General features: G+C 32.8%; 1 protein-coding gene across 2 annotated transcripts in view; it reads right to left on the bottom strand.

The window, feature by feature from the left end:
- Nucleotides 1-25,540, bottom strand: part of LOC129921457 (uncharacterized) — a 40,817-nt gene that overhangs the window by 13,915 nt on the left and 1,362 nt on the right. The window lies entirely within an intron of this gene.

Consider the following 25,540-nt stretch of genomic DNA (forward strand, 5'->3'; position numbering starts at 1 on the left):
CAAATTTAAATTCAAATTGAAAAATGAGCTTTTAGAACTTTTTTAATGCTTGTTGCACTTTGGTTTTCTTTTAAGTTACGCGGCAATGAGTTCCAAAGACGGACGGAATTTACAAAAAATTGTCGCTCCGATGTTAGATATGAGAACCGAGGAACGATTAACTGATGAGATCTGTGCGAGGATCCAATTCTAATTTTTTCAAAGCAGTATTGTGGCTGGCGTGTTAAAAGAATATCAGAGAATAAAATTAAACTTCGATAATCGAGATAGTTTTCAAATGGCATATTCAGTAGGCGCGAAGCAAAACCAGATATTCTGTCGTATCTCCGTAGCCCGTATACATAACGTACGATAGAATTAAATGCGACATTTAGTTTACGTTTGCTCACATAATTACAATTACAATAAATTTCGCTACCATATAATAGGATAGGAATAATCAAAGACCTAGCAAGGAGAAAACGCGTTTTTGTTGGAGTAAAAGCTTGTGTAACCCAAAGTGTACGAAGTGCACCATATACTTTGCCAACAATTCCATTAATGTGGTTATCCCAGGTCAGAAAGCGGTTAAAAGTCACACCGAGATTTTTTGCTGTTAAAACGTATTCGATTGGAGCATTGCTCAGAACAATCGGTGGAAAGTACGTGAGATCAATAGATCTTCTAGAAATGACAAGACACTTAGATTTTTTAGGGTTTAAAACAAGACCATTTGACTGCGACCAATTTACCACTTTTTCTAAGTCCTCATTGACACAAAATGCTCCATGCTCAATAAGTCCCAGTGGGCAGCTAAAATATAACTGAATGTCATCAGCGTACATGTGAGATGAACAATTTGCAAGTGAAGATGGAAGTTCATTTACATATATTGAAAATAAAAGGGGTCCGAGAATGGATCCCTGGGGCACACCAATAACATTTGGTAAAAAACTAGATAGTCTATCTCCAACTTGCACTGCTTGTCTTCTGTTAGTGAGGTAAGAAAAAATTAATTTTGTAGCACCGGATGAAAAATTAAAATTTTGCATAAGTTTTCTACACAAATTGACATGATTGACAGTGTCAAAAGCCTTTGAAAAGTCAAGCAAAACCAAGAAAGTAATCTGATCTTTGTCCAAAGCTTGCCTCAGGTCTTCAGTTACATTTAAAAGTGCAGTTATACAACTGTGTTTTTTACGAAAACCAGATTTCTTTGGACTAAGCAATGAGTTGGCAGCGAGATAAGCATTTACTTGTTTTTGCAGAATCCTTTCAAAGACCTTTGACAAAAATGGCAGTATGGAGATAGGCCTAAATTCGTCTTTTTTGGCATTTTTAGGAAGCGGTATGATTTTGGCATCTTTCCATAAGTCCGGGTACACGCCAGACATCAAAATAGTGTTGAAAGCAAAAGTTATGTAGGGTAATACAATTGGCAAAATCATACACAAAAAAGAAGGATGAACATCATCGAGCCCAACAGCCTTTGACTTAATAGAAAGAACACTTTCGACCACATCAGCACTTATTACTGCGGAAAAACCAAAGCCATGTTCATCGCGGTGATCGGTAAACGAAAAGGAATTTTCGACGCTGATTTGGGGGGTCTGCCCAGATGGAGTGGACACAAATATTTTATTGAGGATGTTACAATCAATATCCTCAGCTGGTCTGATTTTTGTCTTACCTATCCCAATATTATGAATGTTTTTCCAAAGCTGACGTCCGTTTAACGTTGTGGTGAGCTGTTGAGAGAAATGAAGGGATTTTTACGTATTTCCGCTACCACTCTATTTCGGAGCGAACAGAACGCACGACGCAGCTCATTCAAACGATACCGCTTCCAATTCGTATAAGCATCATCTCGCTGTTGGATTAAGTTTCTAATATTTACAGTGAACCACGGTTTATTGTTTGGTTTAAGAATTTTTGTTTTTAATGGAACATGAGTATTAAACAGATTAGAAATATTATAAGTTAAAAATTCAATCTGGTCGTTTGATGACGGTAGATAATACATGGCATCCCAGTTTATTTCTCGTGTACGATCGCCAAGTTCCTGAATATTAATATTATGGAAATCTCGATAAGTAATTTTTTCAACGGAGAAATCAAGACTAAATCTAAGAGTGAGAAAAATTAAATCATGCTTTGAAAAAGCTGGCGCAGAAAGCTGATCATAAAAAGCAACGTCATGAATATCGCTAACAAACATCAGGTCCAACAACGAAGCATCTCTACCAAAATAATGAGTTGGTACGTTAGTGTTGACTGGTTTTAAATTGTAAGTTTGCATATTATGTGTCAGAACATTAGTATTTAATAGATTGCAATTGAAATCTCCACAGAGTACAATATTGGGGGAGCTCAGAGAGATTTCCTCCAATACTGTATACAGTGGTGAGAAATCTATGTATCTATTAGGCCTGTAGATAGTACCCAAAAGCAAATTTCCATCATTACCTACAACTTCAACGAACAAATATTCAATAGTGCTATCCACAGTGGCTGAAAGTTTAAGTTTGCATTTAATTGTTCTCTTAACATAAATCGCAACGCCCCCCCCCAACACGGTTCACTCTATTAAATCGAAAAACTCGATAGCCCTCTAAGCAACAGATATCATCATTTAGTTCATCCCTCAACCAAGTTTCAGTGACACAAATAACATCTACATCGGAATCAGTAAAAATATCGCGAAATTCATCAATCTTTGGAAGCAAACTTTGCGCATTGATGTGACAAATCCGGAGCCCACATTTCTGCTTGCTCAGAACTCGAACCATCGAACGCATTGATCTATTATTAGACATTACAACAAGCAAAAATAAAGTTTTTTTTTTTTTTTTTTTTTAAAGAAAGAAAATTTAAAAAGTAAATAATTTAAAAAAGAACGAATAAAAAAAATTAATTTAATAATTTAATTTAATTTAATTTAAAGTTAAATTATAATTTTGAAAATATATAAGAAAAAAAGAAAAACAAAAAAAAAAATTCAATAATATTAATTTTCATTCGAAAGTGATGATCTGGCAACGTCTTCGAGTCCCTCGATGCAGTCAACAGGAACAGCTGTGTCATCCGCTTTACCTTTGACATAAACAACTCCCCGCGCGGAGAAGACAAATGTTATTTGTTTGCTCTTTCTCAATTCAAGTGCACGCTGCATTATTAATTTATTTTTTTGAGTTAAGCTTTCGCGTATATGGATTGCAGAAGATGATGCGGGGGATCCATCAAGAACGAAGTGAATGTCTTCAAGGCAAAGCTGTCTATTGTTTACTTTACGGAATTGTGCGATGGAAGTTAAAACATAGTTTTTGTCATACGGGGAAGTAAATTTAATTTTGATCGCAGAGTTTAGCGAATTAAGCTTCGGGTGAGTGCGGTATATATTAATCAGTGACGGTGGTTTGATATTAATGGTATCGCAAATTAAATTGAAAATAGATCTTAAATTTTCATTTTGCACGAACGGAATACCGAAGATAAAAGCATCTCTGGCGATAATTTGATTTTCGTATGTGTTCATCGTGTGTTTAAGTTTGTATAGTTCTTCGGCAATGTCACTAAAGTTATTGTTTACATTACTAAGTTCTGTGGCTTTTTCGTTTAGTAAAGTTTTAGTGTTATTGCACTCCGCGGTAACATTTGCAAGTGACATTTTAATATTGTTCATATCAGTGTTGAGTGAATTAATATTTAAATTTAAATCAGAATTATTTAATTCTAATTTGTCAACTCGGCTAGTTATGTCACTAATGTTTTTTTTAATGTCTTTGATTTCGCGGCCTAGCTCCTCTGTTATTCTTTTCTCGGACTCTTCAAGTTTTTGAGACAATAATTTAACGATAAACTCACTTTGTTGGCGAAGCTTATCATCCATCCAAGAGTGATCGTCAAGCCCCATGGGTTTTGTAGTGGTTGTTCGGAGGGGAGATGGATTAACACGGGGCGAACTTACGGAGGAGGAGCTTTTAGTGCGGGAAACTGAACGTGTATTATTTGCCATGCGAACGAAAGTTTTTATGTGTTTTATATAAGCGGGTGAGTTTGTTTATGTAAGATAAGTAGTGTTAGTGTAGAGAGTCGGTAAAATTTCACTCAAAGTATAAATTTTCTTTGTTTAAAATGAGGCAAAGAAAAAAAAGAAATTTAAGAAAATTATTTAACTTTAATTTGATCAATAATGAACACTTTTTCCGACAAAACAACAGTGTAATTCGTTTCAGAATGAATGGAACTATAAGCACAACAACTTTTTTTTTTGGGTTGATTGCGTTTTCGATTAAAAATAAATAAAAACAGTGTCACCAGAATCAAAGCACGTCCACTCAGCAGCTCATACTTTTTATTTTGGTTAACAGATATGAGATCACAGTGAACAGGCCTATGCATTCAGCTAAAAAAATTACAAATTTATTTTTTAAGATTTTCGAAAATTATCCAAGTGGTACCCCTTGTCTAAAAATTCGGATTTTTCAAAAATTTTCTAAAAACCCATCGAATGAGACGTCAAAAGAAAGGACTCTTTAGATTCATTACTGAAAACCAAGAATTTATTTTTTTAAGATTTTCGAAAATTATCCAAGGGTACCCCTTGTCTAAAAATTCGGAATTTTAAAAAATTTTCTCCAAATCCATCGAATGAGACGTCAAAAGAAAGGACTCTTTAGACTCTATTCATTACTGAAAACCAAGAGTTTGTAGGAGTTCGGGTTGTTGAAATATTTGCAATCGAAATATTTTTTTTTTTTTCATTCGGAAGCAGATATTTTCGGATCAAAGAGCCGGAACAAGTTTTGGTTAACAGATATGAGATCACAGTGAACAGGCCTATGCATTCAGCTAAAAAAATTACAAATTAGTTTTTTAAGATTTTCGAAAATTATCCAAGGGGTACCCCTTGTCTAAAAATTCGGAATTTTCAAAAATTTTCTCCAAATCCATCGAACGAGACGTCAAAAGAAAGGACTCTTTAGATTCATTTCTGAAAACCAAGAATTTGTAGGAGTTCGGGTTGTTGAAATATTTGCAATCGAAATATTTTTTTTTTTTTCATTCGGAAGCAGATATTTTCGGATCAAAGAGCCGGAACAAGTTTTGGTTAACAGATATGAGATCACAGTGAACAGGCCTATGCATTCAGCTAAAAAAATTACAAATTAGTTTTTTAAGATTTTCGAAAATTATCCAAGGGGTACCCCTTGTCTAAAAATTCGGAATTTTCAAAAATTTTCTCCAAATCCATCGAACGAGACGTCAAAAGAAAGGACTCTTTAGACTCTATTCATTACTGAAAACCAAGAGTTTGTAGGAGTTCGGGTTGTTGAAATATTTGCAATCGAAATATTTTTTTTTTTTTTTCATTCGAAAGCAGATATTTTCGGATCAAAGAGCCGGAACAAGTTTTGGTTAACAGATATGAGATCACAGTGAACAGGCCTATGCATTCAGCTAAAAAAATTACAAATTAATTTTTTTAAGATTTTCGAAAATTATCCAAGGGGTACCCCTTGTCTAAAAATTCGGAATTTTCAAAAATTTTCTCCAAATCCATCGAACGAGACGTCAAAAGAAAGGACTCTTTAGACTCTATTCATTACTGAAAACCAAGAGTTTGTAGGAGTTCGGGTTGTTGAAATATTTGCAATCGAAATATTTTTTTTTTTTTTTTCATTCGAAAGCAGATATTTTCGGATCAAAGAGCCGGAACAAGTTTTGGTTAACAGATATGAGATCACAGTGAACAGGCCTATGCATTCAGCTAAAAAAATTACAAATTAATTTTTTTAAGATTTTCGAAAATTATCTAAAAATTCGGAATTTTCAAAAATTTTCTTCAAATCCATCGAACGAGACGTCAAAAGAAAGGACTCTTTAGACTCTATTCATTACTGAAAACCAAGAGTTTGTAGGAGTTCGGGTTGTTGAAATATTTGCAATCCAAATATTTTTTTTTTTTTTTCATTCGGAAGCAGATATTTTCGGATCAAAGAGCCGGAACAAGTTTTGGTTAACAGATATGAGATCACAGTGAACAGGCCTATGCATTCAGCTAAAAAAATTACAAATTAGTTTTTTTAAGATTTTCGAAAATTATCCAAGGGGTACCCCTTGTCTAAAAATTCGGAATTTTCAAAAATTTTCTCCAAATCCATCGAACGAGACGTCAAAAGAAAGGACTCTTTAGACTCTATTCATTACTGAAAACCAAGAGTTTGTAGGAGTTCGGGTTGTTGAAATATTTGCAATCGAAATATTTTTTTTTTTTTTTCATTCGAAAGCAGATATTTTCGGATCAAAGAGCCGGAACAAGTTTTGGTTAACAGATATGAGATCACAGTGAACAGGCCTATGCATTCAGCTAAAAAAATTACAAATTAATTTTTTTAAGATTTTCGAAAATTATCTAAAAATTCGGAATTTTCAAAAATTTTCTTCAAATCCATCGAACGAGACGTCAAAAGAAAGGACTCTTTAGACTCTATTCATTACTGAAAACCAAGAGTTTGTAGGAGTTCGGGTTGTTGAAATATTTGCAATCCAAATATTTTTTTTTTTTTTTCATTCGGAAGCAGATATTTTCGGATCAAAGAGCCGGAACAAGTTTTGGTTAACAGATATGAGATCACAGTGAACAGGCCTATGCATTCAGCTAAAAAAATTACAAATTAGTTTTTTTAAGATTTTCGAAAATTATCCAAGGGGTACCCCTTGTCTAAAAATTCGGAATTTTCAAAAATTTTCTCCAAATCCATCGAATGAGACGTCAAAAGAAAGGACTCTTTAGACTCTATTCATTACTGAAAACCAAGAGTTTGTAGGAGTTCGGGTTGTTGAAATATTTGCAATCGAAATATTTTTTTTTTTTTTCATTCGGAAGCAGATATTTTCGGATCAAAGAGCCGAAACAAGTTTTGGTTAACAGATATGAGATCACAGTGAACAGGCCTATGCTTTCAGCTAAAAAAATTACAAATTAATTTTTTTAAGATTTTCGAAAATTATCCAAGGGGTACCCCTTGTCTAAAAATTCGGAATTTTCAAAAATTTTCTCCAAATCCATCGAACGAGACGTCAAAAGAAAGGACTCTTTAGACTCTATTCATTACTGAAAACCAAAAGTTTGTAGGAGTTCGGGTTGTTGAAATATTTGCAATCGATTTTTTTTTTTTTTTCATTCGGAAGCAGATATTTTCGGATCAAAGAGCCGGAACAAGTTTTGGTTAACAGATATGAGATCACAGTGAACAGGCCTATGCATTCAGCTAAAAAATTACAAATTATTTTTTTTAAGATTTTCGAAAATTATCCAAGTGGTACCCCTTGTCTAAAAATTCGGATTTTTCAAAAATTTTCTAAAAACCCATCGAATGAGACGTCAAAAGAAAGGACTCTTTAGACTCTATTCATTACTGAAAACCAAGAGTTTGTAGGAGTTCGGGTTGTTGAAATATTTGCAATCGAAATATTTTTTTTTTTTTTTTCATTCGAAAGCAGATATTTTCGGATCAAAGAGCCGGAACAAGTTTTGGTTAACAGATATGAGATCACAGTGAACAGGCCTATGCATTCAGCTAAAAAAATTACAAATTAATTTTTTTAAGATTTTCGAAAATTATCTAAAAATTCGGAATTTTCAAAAATTTTCTTCAAATCCATCGAACGAGACGTCAAAAGAAAGGACTCTTTAGACTCTATTCATTACTGAAAACCAAGAGTTTGTAGGAGTTCGGGTTGTTGAAATATTTGCAATCCAAATATTTTTTTTTTTTTTCATTCGGAAGCAGATATTTTCGGATCAAAGAGCCGGAACAAGTTTTGGTTAACAGATATGAGATCACAGTGAACAGGCCTATGCATTCAGCTAAAAAAATTACAAATTAGTTTTTTTAAGATTTTCGAAAATTATCCAAGGGGTACCCCTTGTCTAAAAATTCGGATTTTTCAAAAATTTTCTCCAAATCCATCGAACGAGACGTCAAAAGAAAGGACTCTTTAGACTCTATTCATTACTGAAAACCAAGAGTTTGTAGGAGTTCGGGTTGTTGAAATATTTGCAATCGAAATATTTTTTTTTTTTTTTTCATTCGAAAGCAGATATTTTCGGATCAAAGAGCCGGAACAAGTTTTGGTTAACAGATATGAGATCACAGTGAACAGGCCTATGCATTCAGCTAAAAAAATTACAAATTAATTTTTTTAAGATTTTCGAAAATTATCTAAAAATTCGGAATTTTCAAAAATTTTCTTCAAATCCATCGAACGAGACGTCAAAAGAAAGGACTCTTTAGACTCTATTCATTACTGAAAACCAAGAGTTTGTAGGAGTTCGGGTTGTTGAAATATTTGCAATCCAAATATTTTTTTTTTTTTTTCATTCGGAAGCAGATATTTTCGGATCAAAGAGCCGGAACAAGTTTTGGTTAACAGATATGAGATCACAGTGAACAGGCCTATGCATTCAGCTAAAAAAATTACAAATTAGTTTTTTTAAGATTTTCGAAAATTATCCAAGGGGTACCCCTTGTCTAAAAATTCGGAATTTTCAAAAATTTTCTCCAAATCCATCGAATGAGACGTCAAAAGAAAGGACTCTTTAGACTCTATTCATTACTGAAAACCAAGAGTTTGTAGGAGTTCGGGTTGTTGAAATATTTGCAATCGAAATATTTTTTTTTTTTTTCATTCGGAAGCAGATATTTTCGGATCAAAGAGCCGAAACAAGTTTTGGTTAACAGATATGAGATCACAGTGAACAGGCCTATGCTTTCAGCTAAAAAAATTACAAATTAATTTTTTTAAGATTTTCGAAAATTATCCAAGGGGTACCCCTTGTCTAAAAATTCGGAATTTTCAAAAATTTTCTCCAAATCCATCGAACGAGACGTCAAAAGAAAGGACTCTTTAGACTCTATTCATTACTGAAAACCAAAAGTTTGTAGGAGTTCGGGTTGTTGAAATATTTGCAATCGATTTTTTTTTTTTTTTCATTCGGAAGCAGATATTTTCGGATCAAAGAGCCGGAACAAGTTTTGGTTAACAGATATGAGATCACAGTGAACAGGCCTATGCATTCAGCTAAAAAATTACAAATTATTTTTTTTAAGATTTTCGAAAATTATCCAAGTGGTACCCCTTGTCTAAAAATTCGGATTTTTCAAAAATTTTCTAAAAACCCATCGAATGAGACGTCAAAAGAAAGGACTCTTTAGACTCTATTCATTACTGAAAACCAAGAGTTTGTAGGAGTTCGGGTTGTTGAAATATTTGCAATCGAAATATTTTTTTTTTTTTTCATTCGGAAGCAGATATTTTCGGATCAAAGAGCCGGAACAAGTTTTGGTTAACAGATATGAGATCACAGTGAACAGGCCTATGCATTCAGTTAAAAAAATTACAAATTAGTTTTTTTAAGATTTTCGAAAATTATCCAAGGGGTACCCCTTGTCTTAAAATTCGGAATTTTCTCCAAATCCATAGAATGAGACGTCAAAAGAAAGGACTCTTTAGACTCTATTCATTACTGAAAACCAAAAGTTTGTAGGAGTTCGGGTTGTTGAAATATTTGCAATCGATTTTTTTTTTTTTTTCATTCGGAAGCAGATATTTTCGGATCAAAGAGCCGGAACAAGTTTTGGTTAACAGATATGAGATCACAGTGAACAGGCCTATGCATTCAGCTAAAAAATTACAAATTATTTTTTTTAAGATTTTCGAAAATTATCCAAGTGGTACCCCTTGTCTAAAAATTCGGATTTTTCAAAAATTTTCTAAAAACCCATCGAATGAGACGTCAAAAGAAAGGACTCTTTAGATTCATTACTGAAAACCAAGAATTTATTTTTTTAAGATTTTCGAAAATTATCCAAGGGGACCCCTTGTTTAAAAATTCGGATTTTTCAAAAATTTTCTAAAAACCCATCGAATGAGACGTCAAAAGAAAGGACTCTTTAGACTCTATTCATTACTGAAAACCAAGAGTTTGTAGGAGTTCGGGTTGTTGAAATATTTGCAATCGAAATATTTTTTTTTTTTTCATTCGGAAGCAGATATTTTCGGATCAAAGAGCCGGAACAAGTTTTGGTTAACAGATATGAGATCACAGTGAACAGGCCTATGCATTCGCTAAAAAAATTACAAATTAGTTTTTTAAGATTTTCGAAAATTATCCAAGGGGTACCCCTTGTCTAAAAATTCGGAATTTTCAAAAATTTTCTCCAAATCCATCGAACGAGACGTCAAAAGAAAGGACTCTTTAGACTCTATTCATTACTGAAAACCAAGAGTTTGTAGTAGTTCGGGTTGTTGAAATATTTGCAATCCAAATATTTTTTTTTTTTTCATTCGGAAGCAGATATTTTCAGATCAAAGAGCCGGAACAAGTTTTGGTTAACAGATATGAGATCTGTTAATTTTTTTAAGATTTTCGAAAATTATCCAAGGGGTACCCCTTGTCTTAAAATTCGGAATTTTCTCCAAATCCATCGAATGAGACGTCAAAAGAAAGGACTCTTTAGACTCTATTCATTACTGAAAACCAAAAGTTTGTAGGAGTTCGGGTTGTTGAAATATTTGCAATCGAAATATTTTTTTTTTTTTCATTCGGAAGCAGATATTTTCGGATCAAAGAGCCGAAACAAGTTTTGGTTAACAGATATGAGATCACAGTGAACAGGCCTATGCATTCAGCTAAAAAAATTACAAATTAGTTTTTTTAAGATTTTCGAAAATTATCCAAGTGGTACCCCTTGTCTAAAAATTCGGATTTTTCAAAAATTTTCTAAAAACCCATCGAATGAGACGTCAAAAGAAAGGACTCTTTAGATTCATTACTGAAAACCAAGAATTTATTTTTTTAAGATTTTCGAAAATTATCCAAGGGTACCCCTTGTCTAAAAATTCGGAATTTTCAAAAATTTTCTCCAAATCCATCGAATGAGACGTCAAAAGAAAGGACTCTTTAGACTCTATTCATTACTGAAAACCAAGAGTTTGTAGGAGTTCGGGTTGTTGAAATATTTGCAATCGAAATATTTTTTTTCATTCGGAAGCAGATATTTTCGGATCAAAGAGCCGGAACAAGTTTTGGTTAACAGATATGAGATCACAGTGAACAGGCCTATGCATTCAGCTAAAAAATTACAAATTAATTTTTTTAAGATTTTCGAAAATTATCCAAGTGGTACCCCTTGTCTAAGAATTCGGATTTTTCAAAAATTTTCTAAAAACCCATCGAATGAGACGTCAAAAAAAAGGACTCTTTAGACTCTATTCATTACTGAAAATATGAAATTTTTTTTTTTTTCATTCGGAAGCAGATATTTTCGGATCAAAGAGCCGGAACAAGTTTTGGTTAACAGATATGAGATCACAGTGAACAGGCCTATGCATTCAGCTAAAAAATTACAAATTAATTTTTTTAAGATTTTCGAAAATTATCCAAGTGGTACCCCTTGTCTAAAAATTCGGAATTTTCAAAAATTTTCTAAAAACCCATCGAATGAGACGTCAAAAGAAAGGACTCTTTAGACTCTATTCATTACTGAAAACCAAGAATTTGTAGGAGTTCGGGTTGTTGAAATATTTGCAATCGAAATATTTTTTTTTTATTCATTCGGAAGCAGATATTTTCGGATCAAAGAGCCGAAACAAGTTCTGGTTAACAGATATGAGATCACAGTGAATAGGCCTATGCATTCAGCTAAACAAATTACAAATTTTTTTTTTTAAGATTTTCGAAAATTATCCAAGGGGTACCCCTTGTCTAAAAATTCGAATTTTTCAAAAATTTTCTAAAAACCCATCGAATGAGACGTCAAAAGAAAGGACTCTTTAGACTCTATTCATTACTGAAAACCAAGAGTTTGTAGGAGTTCGGGTTGTTGAAATATTTGCAATCGAAATATTTTTTTTTTTTTTCATTCGGAAGCAGATATTTTCGGATCAAAGAGCCGGAACAAGTTTTGGTTAACAGATATGAGATCACAGTGAACAGGCCTATGCATTCAGCTAAAAAAATTACAAATTAGTTTTTTTAAGATTTTCGAAAATTATCCAAGGGGTACCCCTTGTCTAAAAATTCGGAATTTTCAAAAATTTTCTCCAAATCCATCGAACGAGACGTCAAAAGAAAGGACTCTTTAGATTCATTTCTGAAAACCAAGAATTTGTAGGAGTTCGGGTTGTTGAAATATTTGCAATCGAAATATTTTTTTTTTTTTTCATTCGGAAGCAGATATTTTCGGATCAAAGAGCCGAAACAAGTTTTGGTTAACAGATATGAGATCACAGTGAACAGGCCTATGCTTTCAGCTAAAAAAATTACAAATTAATTTTTTTAAGATTTTCGAAAATTATCCAAGGGGTACCCCTTGTCTAAAAATTCGGAATTTTCAAAAATTTTCTCCAAATCCATCGAACGAGACGTCAAAAGAAAGGACTCTTTAGACTCTATTCATTACTGAAAACCAAGAGTTTGTAGGAGTTCGGGTTGTTGAAATATTTGCAATCGAAATATTTTTTTTTTTTTTTTCATTCGAAAGCAGATATTTTCGGATCAAAGAGCCGGAACAAGTTTTGGTTAACAGATATGAGATCACAGTGAACAGGCCTATGCATTCAGCTAAAAAAATTACAAATTAATTTTTTTAAGATTTTCGAAAATTATCTAAAAATTCGGAATTTTCAAAAATTTTCTTCAAATCCATCGAACGAGACGTCAAAAGAAAGGACTCTTTAGACTCTATTCATTACTGAAAACCAAGAGTTTGTAGGAGTTCGGGTTGTTGAAATATTTGCAATCCAAATATTTTTTTTTTTTTTCATTCGGAAGCAGATATTTTCGGATCAAAGAGCCGGAACAAGTTTTGGTTAACAGATATGAGATCACAGTGAACAGGCCTATGCATTCAGCTAAAAAAATTACAAATTAGTTTTTTTAAGATTTTCGAAAATTATCCAAGGGGTACCCCTTGTCTAAAAATTCGGAATTTTCAAAAATTTTCTCCAAATCCATCGAACGAGACGTCAAAAGAAAGGACTCTTTAGACTCTATTCATTACTGAAAACCAAGAGTTTGTAGGAGTTCGGGTTGTTGAAATATTTGCAATCGAAATATTTTTTTTTTTTTTTTCATTCGAAAGCAGATATTTTCGGATCAAAGAGCCGGAACAAGTTTTGGTTAACAGATATGAGATCACAGTGAACAGGCCTATGCATTCAGCTAAAAAAATTACAAATTAATTTTTTTAAGATTTTCGAAAATTATCTAAAAATTCGGAATTTTCAAAAATTTTCTTCAAATCCATCGAACGAGACGTCAAAAGAAAGGACTCTTTAGACTCTATTCATTACTGAAAACCAAGAGTTTGTAGGAGTTCGGGTTGTTGAAATATTTGCAATCCAAATATTTTTTTTTTTTTTTCATTCGGAAGCAGATATTTTCGGATCAAAGAGCCGGAACAAGTTTTGGTTAACAGATATGAGATCACAGTGAACAGGCCTATGCATTCAGCTAAAAAAATTACAAATTAGTTTTTTTAAGATTTTCGAAAATTATCCAAGGGGTACCCCTTGTCTAAAAATTCGGAATTTTCAAAAATTTTCTCCAAATCCATCGAATGAGACGTCAAAAGAAAGGACTCTTTAGACTCTATTCATTACTGAAAACCAAGAGTTTGTAGGAGTTCGGGTTGTTGAAATATTTGCAATCGAAATATTTTTTTTTTTTTTCATTCGGAAGCAGATATTTTCGGATCAAAGAGCCGAAACAAGTTTTGGTTAACAGATATGAGATCACAGTGAACAGGCCTATGCTTTCAGCTAAAAAAATTACAAATTAATTTTTTTAAGATTTTCGAAAATTATCCAAGGGGTACCCCTTGTCTAAAAATTCGGAATTTTCAAAAATTTTCTCCAAATCCATCGAACGAGACGTCAAAAGAAAGGACTCTTTAGACTCTATTCATTACTGAAAACCAAAAGTTTGTAGGAGTTCGGGTTGTTGAAATATTTGCAATCGATTTTTTTTTTTTTTTCATTCGGAAGCAGATATTTTCGGATCAAAGAGCCGGAACAAGTTTTGGTTAACAGATATGAGATCACAGTGAACAGGCCTATGCATTCAGCTAAAAAATTACAAATTATTTTTTTTAAGATTTTCGAAAATTATCCAAGTGGTACCCCTTGTCTAAAAATTCGGATTTTTCAAAAATTTTCTAAAAACCCATCGAATGAGACGTCAAAAGAAAGGACTCTTTAGACTCTATTCATTACTGAAAACCAAGAGTTTGTAGGAGTTCGGGTTGTTGAAATATTTGCAATCGAAATATTTTTTTTTTTTTTCATTCGGAAGCAGATATTTTCGGATCAAAGAGCCGGAACAAGTTTTGGTTAACAGATATGAGATCACAGTGAACAGGCCTATGCATTCAGTTAAAAAAATTACAAATTAGTTTTTTTAAGATTTTCGAAAATTATCCAAGGGGTACCCCTTGTCTTAAAATTCGGAATTTTCTCCAAATCCATAGAATGAGACGTCAAAAGAAAGGACTCTTTAGACTCTATTCATTACTGAAAACCAAAAGTTTGTAGGAGTTCGGGTTGTTGAAATATTTGCAATCGATTTTTTTTTTTTTTTCATTCGGAAGCAGATATTTTCGGATCAAAGAGCCGGAACAAGTTTTGGTTAACAGATATGAGATCACAGTGAACAGGCCTATGCATTCAGCTAAAAAATTACAAATTATTTTTTTTAAGATTTTCGAAAATTATCCAAGTGGTACCCCTTGTCTAAAAATTCGGATTTTTCAAAAATTTTCTAAAAACCCATCGAATGAGACGTCAAAAGAAAGGACTCTTTAGATTCATTACTGAAAACCAAGAATTTATTTTTTTAAGATTTTCGAAAATTATCCAAGGGTACCCCTTGTCTAAAAATTCGGATTTTTCAAAAATTTTCTAAAAACCCATCGAATGAGACGTCAAAAGAAAGGACTCTTTAGACTCTATTCATTACTGAAAACCAAGAGTTTGTAGGAGTTCGGGTTGTTGAAATATTTGCAATCGAAATATTTTTTTTTTTTTCATTCGGAAGCAGATATTTTCGGATCAAAGAGCCGGAACAAGTTTTGGTTAACAGATATGAGATCACAGTGAACAGGCCTATGCATTCGCTAAAAAAATTACAAATTAGTTTTTTAAGATTTTCGAAAATTATCCAAGGGGTACCCCTTGTCTAAAAATTCGGAATTTTCAAAAATTTTCTCCAAATCCATCGAACGAGACGTCAAAAGAAAGGACTCTTTAGACTCTATTCATTACTGAAAACCAAGAGTTTGTAGTAGTTCGGGTTGTTGAAATATTTGCAATCCAAATATTTTTTTTTTTTTCATTCGGAAGCAGATATTTTCAGATCAAAGAGCCGGAACAAGTTTTGGTTAACAGATATGAGATCTGTTAATTTTTTTAAGATTTTCGAAAATTATCCAAGGGGTACCCCTTGTCTTAAAATTCGGAATTTTCTCCAAATCCATCGAATGAGACGTCAAAAGAAAGGACTCTTTAGACTCTATTCATTACTGAAAACCAAAAGTTTGTAGGAGTTCGGGTTGTTGAAATATTTGCAATCGAAATATTTTTTTTTTTTTCATTCGGAAGCAGATATTTTCGGATCAAAGAGCCGAAACAAGTTTTGGTTAACAGATATGAGATCACAGTGAACAGGCCTATGCATTCAGCTAAAAAAATTACAAATTAGTTTTTTTAAGATTTTCGAAAATTATCCAAGTGGTACCCCTTGTCTAAAAATTCGGATTTTTCAAAAATTTTCTAAAAACCCATCGAATGAGACGTCAAAAGAAAGGACTCTTTAGATTCATTACTGAAAACCAAGAATTTATTTTTTTAAGATTTTCGAAAATTATCCAAGGGTACCCCTTGTCTAAAAATTCGGAATTTTCAAAAATTTTCTCCAAATCCATCGAATGAGACGTCAAAAGAAAGGACTCTTTAGACTCTATTCATTACTGAAAACCAAGAGTTTGTAGGAGTTCGGGTTGTTGAAATATTTGCAATCGATTTTTTTTTTTTTTTCATTCGGAAGCAGATATTTTCGGATCAAAGAGCCGGAACAAGTTTTGGTTAACAGATATGAGATCACAGTGAACAGGCCTATGCATTCAGCTAAAAAATTACAAATTATTTTTTTTAAGATTTTCGAAAATTATCCAAGTGGTACCCCTTGTCTAAAAATTCGGATTTTTCAAAAATTTTCTAAAAACCCATCGAATGAGACGTCAAAAGAAAGGACTCTTTAGACTCTATTCATTACTGAAAACCAAGAGTTTGTAGGAGTTCGGGTTGTTGAAATATTTGCAATCGAAATATTTTTTTTTTTTTTCATTCGGAAGCAGATATTTTCGGATCAAAGAGCCGGAACAAGTTTTGGTTAACAGATATGAGATCACAGTGAACAGGCCTATGCATTCAGTTAAAAAAATTACAAATTAGTTTTTTTAAGATTTTCGAAAATTATCCAAGGGGTACCCCTTGTCTTAAAATTCGGAATTTTCTCCAAATCCATAGAATGAGACGTCAAAAGAAAGGACTCTTTAGACTCTATTCATTACTGAAAACCAAAAGTTTGTAGGAGTTCGGGTTGTTGAAATATTTGCAATCGATTTTTTTTTTTTTTTCATTCGGAAGCAGATATTTTCGGATCAAAGAGCCGGAACAAGTTTTGGTTAACAGATATGAGATCACAGTGAACAGGCCTATGCATTCAGCTAAAAAATTACAAATTATTTTTTTTAAGATTTTCGAAAATTATCCAAGTGGTACCCCTTGTCTAAAAATTCGGATTTTTCAAAAATTTTCTAAAAACCCATCGAATGAGACGTCAAAAGAAAGGACTCTTTAGATTCATTACTGAAAACCAAGAATTTATTTTTTTAAGATTTTCGAAAATTATCCAAGGGTACCCCTTGTCTAAAAATTCGGATTTTTCAAAAATTTTCTAAAAACCCATCGAATGAGACGTCAAAAGAAAGGACTCTTTAGACTCTATTCATTACTGAAAACCAAGAGTTTGTAGGAGTTCGGGTTGTTGAAATATTTGCAATCGAAATATTTTTTTTTTTTTCATTCGGAAGCAGATATTTTCGGATCAAAGAGCCGGAACAAGTTTTGGTTAACAGATATGAGATCACAGTGAACAGGCCTATGCATTCGCTAAAAAAATTACAAATTAGTTTTTTAAGATTTTCGAAAATTATCCAAGGGGTACCCCTTGTCTAAAAATTCGGAATTTTCAAAAATTTTCTCCAAATCCATCGAACGAGACGTCAAAAGAAAGGACTCTTTAGACTCTATTCATTACTGAAAACCAAGAGTTTGTAGTAGTTCGGGTTGTTGAAATATTTGCAATCCAAATATTTTTTTTTTTTTCATTCGGAAGCAGATATTTTCAGATCAAAGAGCCGGAACAAGTTTTGGTTAACAGATATGAGATCTGTTAATTTTTTTAAGATTTTCGAAAATTATCCAAGGGGTACCCCTTGTCTTAAAATTCGGAATTTTCTCCAAATCCATCGAATGAGACGTCAAAAGAAAGGACTCTTTAGACTCTATTCATTACTGAAAACCAAAAGTTTGTAGGAGTTCGGGTTGTTGAAATATTTGCAATCGAAATATTTTTTTTTTTTTCATTCGGAAGCAGATATTTTCGGATCAAAGAGCCGAAACAAGTTTTGGTTAACAGATATGAGATCACAGTGAACAGGCCTATGCATTCAGCTAAAAAAATTACAAATTAGTTTTTTTAAGATTTTCGAAAATTATCCAAGTGGTACCCCTTGTCTAAAAATTCGGATTTTTCAAAAATTTTCTAAAAACCCATCGAATGAGACGTCAAAAGAAAGGACTCTTTAGATTCATTACTGAAAACCAAGAATTTATTTTTTTAAGATTTTCGAAAATTATCCAAGGGTACCCCTTGTCTAAAAATTCGGAATTTTCAAAAATTTTCTCCAAATCCATCGAATGAGACGTCAAAAGAAAGGACTCTTTAGACTCTATTCATTACTGAAAACCAAGAGTTTGTAGGAGTTCGGGTTGTTGAAATATTTGCAATCGAAATATTTTTTTTCATTCGGAAGCAGATATTTTCGGATCAAAGAGCCGGAACAAGTTTTGGTTAACAGATATGAGATCACAGTGAACAGGCCTATGCATTCAGCTAAAAAATTACAAATTAATTTTTTTAAGATTTTCGAAAATTATCCAAGTGGTACCCCTTGTCTAAGAATTCGGATTTTTCAAAAATTTTCTAAAAACCCATCGAATGAGACGTCAAAAAAAAGGACTCTTTAGACTCTATTCATTACTGAAAATATGAAATTTTTTTTTTTTTCATTCGGAAGCAGATATTTTCGGATCAAAGAGCCGGAACAAGTTTTGGTTAACAGATATGAGATCACAGTGAACAGGCCTATGCATTCAGCTAAAAAATTACAAATTAATTTTTTTAAGATTTTCGAAAATTATCCAAGGGGTACCCCTTGTCTAAAAATTCGGAATTTTCAAAAATTTTCTAAAAACCCATCGAATGAGACGTCAAAAGAAAGGACTCTTTAGACTCTATTCATTACTGAAAACCAAGAATTTGTAGGAGTTCGGGTTGTTGAAATATTTGCAATCGAAATATTTTTTTTTTTTTTCATTCGGAAGCAGATATTTTCGGATCAAAGAGCCGAAACAAGTTCTGGTTAACAGATATGAGATCACAGTGAATAGGCCTATGCATTCAGCTAAACAAATTACAAATTTTTTTTTTTAAGATTTTCGAAAATTATCCAAGGGGTACCCCTTGTCTAAAAATTCGAATTTTTCAAAAATTTTCTAAAAACCCATCGAATGAGACGTCAAAAGAAAGGACTCTTTAGACTCTATTCATTACTGAAAACCAAGAGTTTGTAGGAGTTCGGGTTGTTGAAATATTTGCAATCGAAATATTTTTTTTTTTTTTCATTCGGAAGCAGATATTTTCGGATCAAAGAGCCGAAACAAGTTTTGGTTAACAGATATGAGATCAATAAAAAGTAAAATTTTTTGGTAGATGGCCCGACAAAAATGTTTTGAGAATAAATGTGTGAGAGAAATTTTCGTTCCTTCGGGGCCTTCTGAGAATGGGGGCCCTGGGCACGGGCCCCGTGTGCCTTTTTGGTAAAGACATCATTGCCGAAGTTATCTGCTTCCGTATAAAAGAAAAAAAAATACATTTGATTGCAAATAACTCAGTAATCAGACCTCAAATAAACTTTTATTCGAAGATATTTGCTTCCAAATGTTTGATTGGAAATAGCCTGACCTCAAAAAACTTTTGGTTTTTACTTTTTAATGTATCTAAAAAAAACTTTGTTTGATGTCTCACTTGATGGAATCAGAGGAAGAATTGCATTAACGTTCTTGTGAACGTATTGATAAATATAATGATAGATAGTGATTTTTAAAATAAAAAATCACAGAGAGTGTGCTAGTAGGTAGATACTGTTTTTTTTTTATAAATAACTTGAAAACGTAGTAGATTCATTTGAAGATATTTATCAGCTAAAATATTCCTCATTTCTTCATGGCCCTTTTTTGACTTCGATTATGCAAACAAAATCTGGCAAGAATATAAATTGTCCTACTTTAACCTACTTTTAAGCAATATATTTTTCGTTATTATTTGATTGATTAAATCTGAATTAGAATGCATGTCAGGTGATTTCTTTTCCTATGCAGTCCAAACAAGAACACGCGAACTTTTTGTAAGTTTACCAAGTATTTGTAAAGTAACTGGTAGATATACGTTTAACTTATAAGAACTACCTTATATTGAGGTAGTAAAAAAATATGCCGAACGAAGAGAGAAAGAAGGTGGTAAAAGTACTCAACAACTCAGCCATAAAGATTTAAGTCACATCGCCTGACAAATCAATCTCAATTCAAAGACTTACATAAATTAAACAAAAAAAAGGTTTATTTAGAAAGCATAAACTGGTAAAAAGTATCTAGTACCTACTGTTACAGCCTCCATATTACCCATTCCTACCAATCAATCAATTCTATAATAAGAAACTATCAGAATAGCAGTTATAATCAAACCCAATTATGAAATATTGATTTGTTAGAATCAAATCAACATCATACATAACTTTTCTATTAGAAATTTGCTGTCCCAAGTCTGGTAGAAAAATTCACTTCACTCCATAATGATGGCAATACTTGAGTTGGAGTCCAAAGAGTCAGTCATTCAGAAATCGTGTGCTTAGTGTCAGTTTCAGTTTCATTTTCATTCAGTTTTCAAAATTCTATTTGAAATATGAATTTCGCTTGTTAACCAATGAATTGAGTCGGCTAAAGAGAAAGCACCCAACAAACCCTATACCTACATAAAGGATTTATCAATCACGCAAAAAATTAGTTTTCTTCACTTTTACTTTCAGTTGCTGAAGAAGATTAGCTAGACTTATAGATATGAAGGTATGTATTTGTCGGCATTTTTGTGCCAATGGTAATATTAGCAAATCGCGTGCTTTAATAATGGCAAAATATTTAAATTCAAAATGACAGTGTTTCTCCTAACAATCGCAAAAGGATATGTACTTTGAGACTATCTATACTCTTATATATACATATTGTATTTCAAGAGGAATTTTTTGTTAAAGTATCCATACAAAATAAATTACATAAACGGTCTTTTGGTTTGTCGGTTAAATAATCCCATACATGGTGAAATGATTTGATCCAGTAAATTGGTTCACCCATTGGCACCCCACTTAAGATTTCGGATAAAGCGAAATATCTCGGCGTGATCTTGGATAAGAAACTTAACTGGGGTCCAAACATTCAAGAAAGATATAAGAAAGCCACGTTTGCACTTTACTCATGTAATAGAATTCTTGGCAGAAACTGGGGACCAAATCCCAAAATAATCATGTGGATGTATGCCGCCATTGTCAGACCCATTCTGACTTATGGCAGCTTAGTCTGGTGGCAAGCTCTGGAGAAATCCACGAACTTGAAGACCCTAACCAAAGTACAAAGAGCAGCCTGCATTAGCACTACGGGGGTGATGAGGTCCACTCCAACCGCAGGTCTGGAAGCAATCCTTAATCTCACTCCCTTAGATCTATTTGTACAAGAATTAGCAGCAAACAGCGCCCTACGACTCAGTCAAACCAACATTTGGAATACTAGTCAAAACGGCCATACTACGATCCTTTCTAACTACGTTGGCAACAACGTAAGTACAGATTACATGACCCCTTACTTAGACTTCAATAAGTCTTTTAATGTCAGTTTCCCTAACAGACATGATTGGGAAAACAGTGTACCTTTCTCAAATGAGTCGACTATCGCCGTCTTTACTGATGGTTCGAAAATGAACACTGGGGTTGGTGCAGGTTTTTACTCAGAAAACCTCAACCTTGCCAGTTCTTTCAGGCTCCCCGATCACAGCAGTGTCTTCCAAGCCGAGATATTGGCAGTGAAAAATGCTGCTAAACAAATATCCATGATGGCGATATCACCTGCTGACATCACCTTTTTCATTGATACCCAAGCGGCAATAAAAGCGATTTCTGCCAACTTAATCAAGTCAAAGCTTGTTTCTTGCTGTCGCGAAGAGCTTAGGGTTCTTGGTATGCAGCATAATGTAAGACTCTGCTGAGTTCCCGGCCACAGTGATGTGTTCGGCAACGAAAAAGCGGATGAGCTTGCAAGGGAGGGCTCAGTTCTTGATCCCTCTCTCATAGACCATAACATCAGAATCCCACAATGTGAAATAAAGCGAAATATCGTCAACAAGATTTCTCAAAAAACCAATGAAAGATGGAACCTCCTAGAAACCTGCGGTCACACCAGGAAACTATGGCCGAACTTCGACGAGAAAAAATCAAATAAGATCTTACTACTTAGTAAACCTTCCTTACGATCCCTAATAGGCGTCTTAACGGGACATAACCTACTAGGATACCACAAAAAGAAAATGGGGCTTAGTACGGATGATCTATGCAGAGGCTGCGGTAATGAGGACGAACAGGAAAACACTGTTCACTTGCTCTGTCACTGCCCAGCACTCTGTCGCACTAGGAAAAAATTCTTAGGAAACTACTTCTTTAATGAATTAGAAGAACTATCGGAACTCTCAGGCAATAGCCTACTGAACTTTGTCAAGTCCTCCAAATGGCTCGAACAACCATAGCATTCATAGGTTAACACTTTTTCATGAAGTTACAATACTTCAGGGTATCACAAGGGATCTACATTGATCTAAGTGTGACGGTAACAAAATCAACTGTCAGCCCATATAACCTAACCTAACCTAAATTGGTTCATAGAAATTATTACCACATATCCAATTCCGAGCCAATTTAAAAGATTCAGAAAAGTTAAAAACATTGTTAAGCATTCTATATTTTAAAGGAAAAATTGCCATTGCCTTACACACTTTTTGTGCAATCTTTTATAAGAAATCATCTCTTCTTAACGTGCACCACACTATATCACAAACTATTAAGAACATGTCAAAAATTAAGTGAAATGTATTCCTATTCTACAGCCAAATTTATCAAATGAAATTATTTTCAGCCAGAACAAAAATTATGTTTTCATAGCTTATAACACTGATATACGCATAGAATGTGAGATGGTTTAGGAACCATCAATCCTTAAAAAAAAAATTCAAGAATAAAAACATGTCAAATCGATAACAAAATTTGAGGAATCTTTTTTTATATTCTATTCATAAACTATTGAACGGAGAACAAACACCACCTAAAAACAAACAGATTCCACATTAAATTAGGCGGATTTCTGCATGGATTTTTTTCCAAGATGACTTCCGTCTTAAATAAAGCGGACAAATCCTATTAATTTCTTGAATGCGCAAATTTAAATGAAATCCACTTATTTAAAGCGGAAAATCTGAATATAATTTTTAAAATTAAAATGAAGTTTACCTTAAAATTAACAGAATTTAAATTAATTTATTTTCAGCGGAAATTCTATTGTTTTAAGGTGGTGGCATCATCATATTTAGTGTTCACTTGCATTTGAAAATGTCAAATATATTTGTCTTTTGGCAGTCACAAATTGTCGTTCCATGCCGGTGCGACTAATGCCACAAATTAAAAATATACTGTAATAAAGTGCGCATTTTGGATAACTTTTTCTCCCTTGTATGCAAGAAAATGAAAGAAGGATTGCACCAACGATCCCTGCGTTCAATAAGAAAAAAACGTTCTAAACTAAAAACTTGAAATTTTCGAGGTTTGACTCAAAATGTCTATATTTAAATACAGAGAAAAAAAATTCAGGTCAATGTGCACCATTATCATCAATTGGAATCATAAATTTTATATGAATAAACTTTCAAGTGTTTAACAAAAATTAGTTATCAGATTTTAAATCCAAATGGAAAGATATTCAAATGTTATTTTTAGAACTACTGTCAAAGGCATTTATAGCTTCAAGTTCAAACTTATGATTTAAATTTCCTTAAAAATATCTTAGATTTAAATTTATGTAACTTTAATTTAAAACTTAAAAACTATATACAAAATAAATAAATTTATAAATATAAATCTTAATCTACTACAATAACTTCCACATCTGCTGCTTCAGCGGTCATTTTCATCAATTCTTTAAAATAAGCTGCCGCTCTTATTGCATACTCTGCCATTCGTAGATTTGCATTTTTATAATTCTTGTATTCTTCTTCCACTGCAACTTGCTCAATTTTCTTAACTCGACGGCTTTTCCGGCATGCATAAGTATTTTTATTGCGACGTTCTTGTTCCTTGATACTGCGTTCTTTTTTGGGAAATTTTCGAACCATATTGCTTCTAAACTTACAAATATCCTCGTAAGCCTCTCTTGGAATTGCCGGTAGATGTGTATTGAGTTCGATGAGTTCTTGCTTGATCTTGATGTCTGAAGATTTTGATTGACTTTCAATTTTTATTGCTTGTTCAGATTGAGTTCTTCTTCTTTTTTGTTTTGGAAGTGAAGATTCATAATAATTAACCGAATCGTTGGGTTCAATAATTTCTGTTTTGATTAAAATTCTGTCTTCACAACTTTTTGTTGTGGGAATAATTCCATTCACTATCGGAACAGTTGGATTTGGTGGAATGTACTGATGAAGATTTATCAATTGAAGCCTTTGTCGAAGCTCACTGTCAGCTTGTTCGAACGAATGGGGGGATTGGGTTTGAGCCACTTGTTTGATAATGTTAACCACTCTCCTTTGTTTGATTGGTTTTGATATGATTGATGTTGATGAAATTGAAGCTTTGGATGAATCACTAAGATCTAATATGGATGAATTTGTTCCATTTTCCGATGAAAAGAAATCATCTTCCCGACTTCGTTTGCGTTGGTCAAATTTTTTATGTCGGTATTCAAAAATTATTTCACTAGACATTTTTACTTTTTTTAAGACTATTGTGAAGTGTTTAGAGATTTTGACTGCACTCGTTGAATGGTATTGCGATTCTAATAATTTTTGGAAATTTCCCTGTAAATTTATACCAACATCCAAATTGATTTTTTTTAAGGATCTGAATAGGATATTCAATGATTTTGAGCTACCTTATCCCATTTTTGACAATAACAGACCATAAAATAACACATAAATTGAAACATGTGTTTTTTTGTGTGTTTTATATTTATTGCAGAGATCAAAATGATACCTGGGTAAAAATTTTAAGTAAAATCGGAAGATTGATAATCGGGTTGTTTTGTAAACAACATTTTATTTGTTTGGCATGCGACATTGGGATATACCTCTACATTTGATGACGCATCTTAAGGATAAAGATATTTTTTGTTTGCGATGATATTGTGAACTTATCTTATTATTTCGAACAAGAATAGTATCTAAAAAAAAGATTCACTTGGGATTCAAGAAAAGATTTGATTTTACAGAAGATAAAAGAAACTATTATAAAATTGAAATTTATATTATTTGGTCAATCAAATTAAAAGTAAACGAACAAACAAACTGGATATATGTATTCATATTCCTAAATTTCTTTAGCTCAAAGTTTATTGGTAAAATAGTCAATTTTGTAATCAAAATACATTTTAGTCCATTTTTAACCGAATGACTACACAGAATGTTCGGAAGCAGATATCTCCGGACCCAAAGCTTCAAACAATTTTTGGTTGACAGTTATGACTTTATAGTGAATAACCCTTTTCATTTCTTGTAGAAAATTGCAAATCCATTTTTTTAAGATTTTCGGAAAAACTTCCAGGACTATTCCCTTGTCGAAAAATAATGCATTTTTAAAAATTTCTTCCAAATTCATCAAATGAGTCATCAAAAGAAAGGTCTCTCTAAACTCTATTAACATGTGAAAACCACAATTTCTTAAGACGTCTAGTTGACGAAATTTTGTAATCAAAATACATACATATATTTGTATCCATTTTTTACCGAATGTCTACACAGAATAATCGTAAGCAGATATCTCCGAACCCAAAGCTCCAAACAATTTTTGGT

The sequence above is a fragment of the Episyrphus balteatus genome, chromosome 1, assembly GCF_945859705.1.
Source record: "Episyrphus balteatus chromosome 1, idEpiBalt1.1, whole genome shotgun sequence".
In the NCBI taxonomy this organism is placed as follows: domain Eukaryota; kingdom Metazoa; phylum Arthropoda; class Insecta; order Diptera; family Syrphidae; genus Episyrphus; species Episyrphus balteatus.